Source organism: Solanum tuberosum, unplaced genomic scaffold, assembly GCF_000226075.1.
Source record: "Solanum tuberosum cultivar DM 1-3 516 R44 unplaced genomic scaffold, SolTub_3.0 scf00008, whole genome shotgun sequence".
Taxonomy (NCBI): domain Eukaryota; kingdom Viridiplantae; phylum Streptophyta; class Magnoliopsida; order Solanales; family Solanaceae; genus Solanum; species Solanum tuberosum.
The window spans coordinates 860,422-871,663 of NW_006238934.1; the positions used below are offsets into that span (position 1 = coordinate 860,422).

Consider the following 11,242-nt stretch of genomic DNA (forward strand, 5'->3'; position numbering starts at 1 on the left):
AGGTAATAGGTCCTCATGAAAGTTTAGTATCGCAACAACAAATTCGACCAAAGTTGGGATATTTTTCAGACCCTTATCCCTAAAAAAAATCATATTTTTTCATTTGCTCCTATTTAAGGGATTGTAATTAGCTGATAAAGTAATAAAAGAATTAAGGAAATATACATTTATAATATCAATAAATATGATCTAAAAGGAAATTGTCAATGAAAGAAAAGTTCAAAAGTCATATTTTTTATTTTTAAAATTTTTTATTTATGTCTTTGTACATATTGTATAGTTGCATATTATACTAGATGTCACTATCATTATTTTATATTTTACTTTTACTACTTAAGATGAAGCAACTTAATTACAAAGATAATAAATGCTTTCTATTAGACAAGTTTGACCATTTTGTGTTAAATGTTTGCAAAAGAGACAACATAATACATACTACTCTAAATTAACTTCTTTCTTCTAACTTCTTGCCTTTTGCTCTTTTACTAGTCCAAGAAGTATTGAACGGTATAAATTATAGTTTCGTCCCTAAATTATAAATTGTATTAAATAATATTTTTTATTTAATTAATTAAATTTAGGTATACATTCGATTTACTATATATCATAATAAGTGATTTCAAACTATTATAATTAAAGCATGAAATTCGTAATAAAAAATCGAGAAAAGTGTTTAAAACACTCTTAAATTTGACGAAAATTCAGGGATGTATTTCACTCATGTTGCAAGATCGAATGTGTATTTAAGTTCAGTTAGTCAAGTAAAATGGTGCTTTTAAGATTATCAATAGTTCGATAATAAAATTAATAATCCATGCCGAGTTTTGAGGTGTTTTAAATACTTCTCTCTTTACTATTTATCTCTAAAATGTCTTTTTCGTTATATTTTTAATTCAAATATATTTTCTAATTACTAAAAAAGTTCAAAAATATCGTTCTTACTTATAATTGTTCAAAAAATAATAATAGTTTAATTGTAACTTTAAACTATTTAAAATAAGATAGTTGAAGAAAAACAAAATTCTCTCAACCAAAATCTTTCTTTATAATGTTATGAAATGACTTTTTATATTTTATATAACCATAGATGATTATTGATAAATCTATACGGTATAATAGTAATATTTATGCATGTAATTAAGCCATCGACTAAATACTAATGAAACAAATAAACTGATATGGACAAAACTATTTGTTTATGATTGTATTCTCTTTTTAGTTATTATATATGGTGGACGTGCCTGCTTCAGCGTGTTTCGAAAAAAAAGTATTAAAACTTTTTTTTTTATTTTACTTTAATTTAATTAGTGTATATTTTTTTTGAAATTATGAAATCCGTTTTAGCTATGAGTTTTAGTTTCAAATTCAAGACTTCACGCTGAAGCAGACACGTCTCGGTCGACGTGCCTACTTCAGCGTTTTTCGGAATTTTTTTTTTTAAAAAAATTACTTCTTTTGTTCATCTTAATTTTAATTAGTGGATAATTTTTTCGAAATTATGGAATTTGTTTTAGCTATGACTTTTAGTTTTAAATTCATATTCTTTAGTTATTGTTTTATTATTTTGAATGTCGGATGAACATCTTAATGGACCTCTTCACAATAAATTTGCGCAAACAAAAAGTAAGTAACAACTTAAATATCTAAAAATTATATTAAAATCTAATCAACTTTCTAAATTGTACACTTTTGTATAGATCGAAGTAATAGGGATTTATTAGCTTGTAAGTCGATTTCGAAGAGGAAGATGAGGACAACTGTGGATGTGGAGGATGCAAGGCGAGAAGTTGCGATTATGAAGCATTTGTCTCGTGATTCGAGTATTGTGAGCTTGAAAGAGGCGTGTCATAAGCCGTGTTACGCGGACAATTATGGAGGTGGTGCAGCTGTGTCACAAGCTGTTGTAAATCTTACGGAAAATACCTTCATCATGAACATTTGTACCGAATTTATCAAAACTTGTACTTCACCATGAACTCTTGTAAGAAATTCTCATAACTTGAGGCGTGTCGAAAAACACTATCCTTAAGGATATTTCACCCGGTATAGATGTATCCCCAGGATTCAACAAGCTCTTCTAGTATAAACTAGGAGCCAGAAACTAACAAAGATTTACTAATATAAACCGAGCAAAATAATATAAGAAATAAGAAGTATCACTCATTGTCTTTTCTCACTCCCACTTCATAAGAACACAAGAGGCATATAAATATATTCCCAAGAAAACCATCAACCAACGGTTAAAAAGAATTAAAGGGCTACAAGGCTGTGAAAAGAAGATTAATGGCAAGAGAATTGAAGGCCAATTAAGAAGAAATATACGTTGGCAACTGCCACATTTAGACCAACATTAATACTGATTTATAAGACAATTAATTGGATATTAACATCTATTTAATATGATGAATATAGAAAATAATATGAACACTTCTTTTTGAGATACTAGAATCATTTTTCCAACATAAGCATGGAGAATTGAAGCCTGAGAATTTCTTATATGCAAATAAGAAGGAGAATTCACCTTTGAAAGCTATTGATTTTGGTTTGTCAATTTTCTTCAAGCCAGGTGAGTAGGATACTTCAATTGGTGTGAAATTACGAAATTCTGTTGTTTGAATTGTCATACCTGTTGCTGGTAACTGAGTGAAGCTTTTGTTCTAGATTTATTTTCTGATGTTATGCCAACTAATATGACCTAGGAAGTGTTATTGATCTAATCTGTGGTGAGAAGAAGAACTCTCAGGATTCAATTCCTAGTTGATACTTTCTCTGGGAATTTGCGTTTTTGGAAAGTGAGAATAGAAGAGAAAAGCCATTATTTTGAGCAATAAGACGGTATCTGATCATGAAAATGAAGAAGGATTGTTGGTTAACTTGACAAAAATGTTGTTGCAGTAGGATGCTTTCAACTAACAATTTTAGCTGCATGAGTCAGGAGCTCTGTCGTATGATGGTCATACTTGGTCTCTTCCAAGTCTGATGAATGTTGTTTTAACTAAGAGACTCGAAACTGAAATCCTAGCAGAGAATTTGTACAATTTTCCATGGGAATGGTAATAAAGTTGTCTGTTGAGTACTGATGCTATGTGCTAAAATGCAGATGAGTTCAGCTATTTGTGTCGGGGAAATGTGTGTATTTTTTTGTAAGCATAGATAAGTTCTATGTGACTTTGGTCCTTGTTCATCACCATGAAGGTTCAGTTCACTCTTCAAAATCTAGTGTAACCATTCATACAAACTTGGACCAGAAATAGATATATGGAGTGCATGAGTCATTTTATATATTTTGTTATGTGGGGTTCCTCCATTTTGGGCCGGTAAATTCACTTCCTATAATTAATCATCTCATTTATGCCTCTTATACATACCTTCTCTCTCCTTTAATTTAAGGCATTCCTTTGTTGCAGAATCTGAACAAGGAGTTGCACAGGCCATATTATGAGGGGGAATAGATTTCAAGCGCGAGCCCTGGCCAAGTATTTAAGATAGTGCTAAGAATCTTGTATGTCAAATGCTGGAGCCAGATCCAAAGCTTCGACTGACTGCAAAACAAGTACTTGGTAAGTTGGGTTTTACAAGTTATGTTTATGCTCAAGGTGCTTGTTATGATCCTCTAGGAAACCCTTGCCTCAACACAGGACACAACTTTCTATTCATGCTTTGAATTGTTCAGGCAAACATGCATGCACTTTTTAAATATTACTTACTAAAATATCACATTTTGACTTTTTACTAATCTAGCTGGAGGGTTTAGTAAGTGAGGTGTGAGATCTCAGCAGATGTTGAAATCAAACAATGTCAGAACCAGGCAAATTACCATGTGATGGTTGTCTTATACCTTCCTTGCATTTTTCTATCTTAAGTTAATATCTAAGCCAATATGTGGTTCACTCAGATGCTTGCGAGGTGCTGTTGTTACCTTGTTTGCTTGCTCGGGCTTGTACACCATTATGTTGCCTCAATGAAGCTTAATGTTGAAGAAAACTGAGATGTAGTTTCAACCCCTGCAGCTTGGGACATAGAAGGATGGGGCTTTTTACAAGGGGCAAGCTAAAATTGAATAAGATACTTAATAATGGAGAAATGAAAATGCAAAGAAATAAATAGCTCGTCATATATTTCTTGTAAACGGAGTACTTAAATTGGGAATTCCTGAGTTGTTTATTTTGATGAAGACTTTCTTATAGTAAAAAACATAATATCTAAATTTACATGCCTATATGGAGGAAGTCTAGCTGATGTGGTCAAATTGCGTGCTAATCACTTTGATAAGACACATGGATAGGGGAAAAGAAAGGGGGCAGGAGGAGCTGGGAAATGAAAGAAAAAGGTTACTCAAAGGGGGAGGTTGTGAAACTCATGAAAGATGGAAGAAAGAGGGGAGGGTAAAAAGAAAGGGGGAGGAAGGGTTTTTTCTTCTTTATTTTTCCATGTTTTTTTTTTCGTTTATAATTTTAGTAAGTATTGAATAAAAAGAATCCTATCCATCCACCTTATCAGCGTGATTAGCACACAATTTAGCTATAAACAAATAGGCATGGCCAACGGTCTAAGGCGTTTATTAATAGTTATTATTCCTTTAAGTGAAGTGTTGAATGAGGGAAAATGAGACTAGGGGGGCGATTTTAAAATCGAGTGCAAGGGCATGTGTCAGTTTAACTATTCAGCCTATCAAAAAAGAAAGAAAGACTTTTTTAGTTTTATGACTGCCGAGGTCTACAAAGAATGAATTCTGCTGAATTTAAATAAGATGTGGAAATTGGTAGATAACCTCCGTTTCAAAGCTTAAAGGTGGTTTTCTTGTATTTTCTATAATGAACATTCTCTTTTGTAGAACATTCTTGGCTAAGAAGGTTCCAAATGTTCCTCTTTTGTAGAACATTCATTGAAATGCAGTTAATTGTCGAGATACTTCATATAAAACAAGTTTTGTCTTATCCTTTATCCTTGATATAAAAAGTGAAAAGAATAAATGTAGAATGGAAAGCAAAATGATAAAAAACTTAAGCCACAAATAATAATAAGGTAACAGATTGACACTAACGGAAAAGGGACTCTGGAGAATTTATTGCCATTTCACTCCATCTTCAAAGGATGGCAAACGATGAACATCTACACAGAGCTTTCTCCTTCTTCGACAAGGATGGCAATGATTATATCGCACCAGATGAGCTTCCGGATGCATTGATCGATGGAGGATGGATCAGATGACTGTACCACTGTTGCTAATGACATTTTCCAGGAAGTTGATATAGACAAGGTAAACAGACCAGCATACAAATCCTCTAACAGCTAAACTTGAATACAGAGTAGGGATGATTTCTTATCACCTTTACATTTACGCAGGATGGGCGAATCAGCTATGATGAATTTGCAGCCATGATGAAAACTGGTACAGATTGGAGAAAGGCTTCTCCACATTACTCAAGAGGGAGATTTAATAGCCTGAGTGTGAAGCTAATGAAGGACGGGTCACTTAACTTGGGGAATGAATGAAGTTCAAGAGAGGCGGAAGCAGTAAGTACTGTATCCAATGTGCATTATATCATCATACCTCAATATATCGTTATTGTTTGTGGGGTTCGGTTGAGATTGTGTTGGCCTGCCAGGATCAAGAAGAGGCGACTTCATCTGGTTAGCCTCTTCACATTGTTAGTTTGAGTAAATCAATATAGTTTATCGGCTCAAAAAATCGAAAAATTGACAGTAGAGCATAGTCTTTGTAAAAGAAATACCGTATTATTTTATGTGCCCATCAAAAACTAGTACAGTAGTACTTGGTGTATGAACAGTTGGGAGGTTTAATGCTCATTCTCTCCATTGAAGCAGATCTGCTTCAATATTATTTGCTACCACACTCTCCGTCCACTTTTACTTATTCACCGTACTAATGTGGAGAACCAAGAGATAATTTTACCATTTTATTGTTATTAAGTATGCAAGTTATGTTTTCTAAACTTATATACAGTAATAAAACTTCCACGAAAGATGTTGAACCGACCACCTTGGAGCAATATTGACTCGGGATCTCACTAAGTAGGTGTAGAAAAATGTTTGTATATGTATAGCCATAAATTTAATTTAGTACTTTATAAGTGTGCGATCTTTGTCTAATGATTTGAGTTTCTAAATAAAATGTTCACATAACTCATCGTGGTATAAATAAAGGTCATGGGCTCAAATATAACTACCACCCAGGAAGCAAAAAATATTTCACAGTAAAAACTGGAACACAAATTATCTTAAGGCTATTTAGGGATGGGCAATGAGGTGGGGCGGGGTGGGTTTTGTCCACCCACAAAATTTCATCAGCCCACTCCATATCTGCATATGTCTAAACCTGCCCATCCCGCTAATGTCCAAACCTGCACCCCCACCGCTTCGCTGCTATCCCTAAAGCTATTGCATGTTAACAGATTTGGGGTTTGTGTTGTAGAAAGTCTACTACATGAATTCAAGGCCAGTTCAATAAGCTTGGTGGCCTAAAACCAATTTTAAGGGAAAGATTTATCTTTTCTGCTTAATATATTTTAAAAGAAAAAATAACTTATAAATCTATTATAGGTAAAAGTTGAGTTTCATTCTTTTTTTAGATTAACTTCTCTCCGGTGACAAGTGACAGTGAACAAGAAAATTACATCGTCAGTTTATTTTTAGAAATATTTATTTCTTTTATATTTAATTATTACTCCCTCTGTCCTAATTACTTGTTCACTTTTCATTTTTTTTAGTTGTCTCTAATTACTTGTCCATTTTGACAAATCAAGAAAGAACAATTGTTTTTTACCTATTATACCATCAATTAATTATTTTGAAAACTGTATAATTTCTTGAAAATCTTATGTTTTTAATTCATCCACTTCATAATTAATAGGGTAAAATGTAAACTTACTATGTCAATCATTGTTTTCTTAATAGGTGTGTCAATTAAAAATGGACAAGTAATTAGGAAAGAAGGAGTATATTTTTACATTTAAAGATTAATGATGTTTTTTTCAGCTTCTCTTTTTGTTTTTCTTTTTGATTTTGATTTTTAAAACAAGTTTTAAAGATCTAAGATTTATTTATTTGAAAGAATGTTCAAATATTTTTTATACAATCACATTTGAGTATTATTTAAATAAATTGGAGTATATATGATAGTATATGAATCAAAGTTTGTTGATTTAATGAACTAAGAAGAGAACATATAGTCTGAAGCAATAGAAGCACATATGCAAAACATTTTTCATGTTGCGAAGAAGACTTAATAAGTTATGAATAATCATTTTATGTGATTAATTAGTCTAGATTTTAAAAGAAAAAAAAGAGAGTAAAAAGTTACTTGATGATTGTCTCAAATTGCTTCAATGGTGTTGATGGAGACCGAGTGAAAATGACGAGGACAAGAAAGCAGTGAATATTTAATTTAGAGTTCAAGTTACAATGTAGTAATATTTTTTTTGTTATTTTTATTTAAATATTAATAATATGTGAACATATTAAAAGAAATAAGCATTTCTAAAAATGAACTGACGGTGTAATTTTCTTGTCCACTGTCAATGAAGAGAAGTCAATCTCTTCTTTTTTAATTAGAGATTTTGGGTTCGAGCCTCAAAATAAAGAAAATTTTGCTGGAGAGTGCTTTCCTCTTTAACCAACCTCATGTCTCTCAAAATCAAATTAATCAAAAAATTCAATATAGAGATTGATCACTAGATAGAATTTTTTTTAAAAATGCACCCCCCCCAAAATTTCAGGACCTAAAGCACTCGCTTTTAGTGGCTTGACTCTCTAGCCGGATCGTATACAATAACAAAATATATCTAGTGTAATCTCATCAGAGATCTAGTTTAATGGCTTTATCGGATGTTTATTTGGGATGAACATTCTTAAGAATGGCACATGTAATAATTATTAGACTTATGAAATTAACCATGCATGACAAATAAGTACGTACTTTGCCCTATTGTAATTTTGACTTTAAATGCTATTAATATATATATTAAAAATTATTATAATGTTTATTCCTCAAAAGTCAAGATGCACTATCTCTTTTCAAGTCTTATTTTATTGCTATGTACTATATTTCTTTTCGACGATAAACTTGAAGGAAAAAGTGATAGGAATTAGTAATCATCACAATATATACACATAAGCACATGTGTCGTTCAAAAGTTGTGTTTATAACTTTCTTATATATATATTTATATATATATTGAGAAATATTGTTTGTGATTTAAATTCAGTTTATCTTAATTTTGATAGATAAAATTGTTTGATATTTATTATAAATAAATTTAGATAATAAATATTTTATAAAATTAATCGAGATACGATCAAATCGATTTAAACACGATGATTATATATTAAAAGAAAAAATGCCGAGAGTTGTGCACATATCCAAAGTGGCAGACTACCTTTTATTTAGTGGAAGCACATTGCTCATATATTTATCAGAAATAAATTGTCGTCTTCTTTTTTAAAATCTATTTATAGCATTCTATTTTTTCCCCTTATTTGTTTTTTTTTACTGCTTCAGAATGGATTTGAGGGTGTTCTAATTAATAGTGTTCAGTCATTATTACTCATATAGTAAAAATGAAATTAATACAAAACACAATATAAGAATAAGTTAAAAAGGACTTAGAATCTGTTTGAATTGATTTATTTTAGATATTTTTGATTAAAATGACTGTTAAGTATTTTTGTAGTATTTGGATAAAATTAAAGACTGTTTTTAAGCGCTTATTTTAAAATCAATAAAATCTTATTCTCTAAACTTGAATTATGACATACATATATATAATATATAAAGTTATAATTATTAGAAGACTATAAGCATAAGGTAACGTTGAAAGTGCAAAGTTCTTAGTGTGGATTTATAAAGAATATAAATATAATATCGAGGAAACATTATATTCGTTCTATTGGTCTTAAACCTTATTCTCAATGGCTTTTTAGTAAAAGTCAATATATACTTTACGTTAAACAACGTTGACGAAAAGACGTGAATTAATTCATTGATTAATAATCTTTTTGCACAAATAGAAAGGAAAATGGAAAAGGAAGTTGGGAAGGAGGATCAACAATAGTAGTAGTATATATTAGATAATATTCAACATTTTTATTGAATAAAATAAATAATCAAGTATAATATGTAAATTTAGTACTTACAGAAATGGAGTTAAAATTTACTTAATATTTATGAATTCTGAACTTGCCAAGTACTAAATCCTAATCCATTTTAATTACTGAGATTATAATTAAATATTTATACATATTTTAATAAATTTCCTAATGTAAACACAATCTAAGAAAAATGTAATGAATTTAATTGAACACATACTTAATATGGTAGCTTTGTCCATGAGTTGGGATTAGCATGGTATGATATTCTTGAAACTTTTAATTTGGCCTGGTTCTACATTTTAAGTTCTATTTCACGATTTTGCGGTATAATAAATCGGTAATCAAAGTTTGCTTAACTTCAATACTCATATGAAATAAGGAATTACGACTTCGGCTTTTGAAAAGTTGTCTCAATTATAATACATTGACACCTTACATGTGAAGAAATATATATATAAAGAAAATAAAAACAACTCCCTTCGTAAATCAATTAAAAACAAAATGCATTCCAATCAAAATTAAATAAAGTAATCACAGTTCAAACATCTAAACATTTTAGTTTTGTAACTAATACTAGACTGTATATTCGTTAGTATTATAATCATATATATGAATTATTCATATAAGAAACTATATTTCGATAAAATATTTAGTATTTTGATATTTTATTTATAAGTATCGAATACTATACCAAATACCATTTTTATTTTTTTTATGTATACCATATATTTACATTATATACCATAATACCAAAACTATGATATCAAAGATTTTAATTCAATATAGTAAGTCGGTATCTATCGTATCATGTCCACACTTACGAGCGCTCATGTCAAAGAGTAAGTTGAAAAAATTGTGTGACCTGCACACGACGTCATATATTGACATTATTATTGTATGGGCTTCTAATCAAGTGGCCAGTGAGCTAGAGATATACAGTCTATACTATATTGTAGTTTCTGTTTAAGGTTTTATGTGTGGAAAGAATTGAGATTGATATTGAAATTAGTGTCTTGATTGTGTTATATTCTTTTCCACAATCATGTAAAATATAGTTTGATTTTTTTCTCTTGAATAGAAACGACAGTATTTTAATGAAAGATGAATAGTAATTCACTAATTATATACGTATAGGTTAAATAAAATAAAGGTTTAACATTAATTTGTATAAACATGTGTGTTTTTTCTTTTATAATTTGTAGCAGTCAGACTTGATCTCAAAATTTTTATTTGCTTTAATAACATGTTGAAATGTGTGATCATCTCATTCAAAAACATAAATGTATTATTAGAGAGTGCACACTTATATTCTCAACACACTATACCAAAATAATCTTTAAAGATAATTAATTAATGACAAATACTTAATTACCGCTAAATATGTTTTTAGTGACAATTAATATTCTTTGTAAATGTACCTAAAATCTATATCAACATTAAATCTAATGACAATTAATTAATACCGATAAAAAATTTAACACTTTTTATTTATGTACATATTTAATTTAGGAAAAATCCTTTTGACCAAAAAAATTTGGCCATAATTTGGCCATAATGGTAAAAGGACATGTTCACACTATAAACTAGTTTGTTTTTGGACATTTTTGCCCTTTAACCCAAATATTGAATATATTCTTCAATTATGTTTCCAATGCATTGAAAGTGATTGATGAGATTAATTATTTATGATTTCATAGTTAAACATTAAAAATGAACCACAAAATCCACCAAAGAAAACATAAGTTTCACCCACTCTTCTCTCTTGAAATTTTCAAGATCTATGAAAAAAAAATTAAAAGAAAAATTAAAAATGTAAGCGTAGTAGTAAAAGACTACATAATAAAAAAAGTAGTAAAAAATATATCTCTTTTTCAGTTTCAAAAATTCCTCCTTTTTACTTATTCTTTTTTGTTTATTTATTTTCCATTTCTTATTTCTTAATGATAAAAAGAGAAAATTTAAAAAGTATAAAAGAGGAGTAAAGTGTAGATGATCTATTTTAGTTTATAATTTCTAATCTAGAAAAGATAAATTATATCTAAATTTAAATATTAAAAATTTATATCTATAATACTCAAAATTAAAAATCTGAAATTGACCGAGTTGGCAAAACAATTACTCCTATTTATTT

General features: G+C 29.6%; 1 pseudogene; it reads left to right on the plus strand.

Annotated features, from left to right (window-relative positions):
* Nucleotides 1-1,747: 1,747 nt before the first annotated feature.
* Nucleotides 1,748-5,496, plus strand: LOC102595043 (calcium-dependent protein kinase 13-like; annotated as a pseudogene).
* Nucleotides 5,497-11,242: the final 5,746 nt, after the last annotated feature.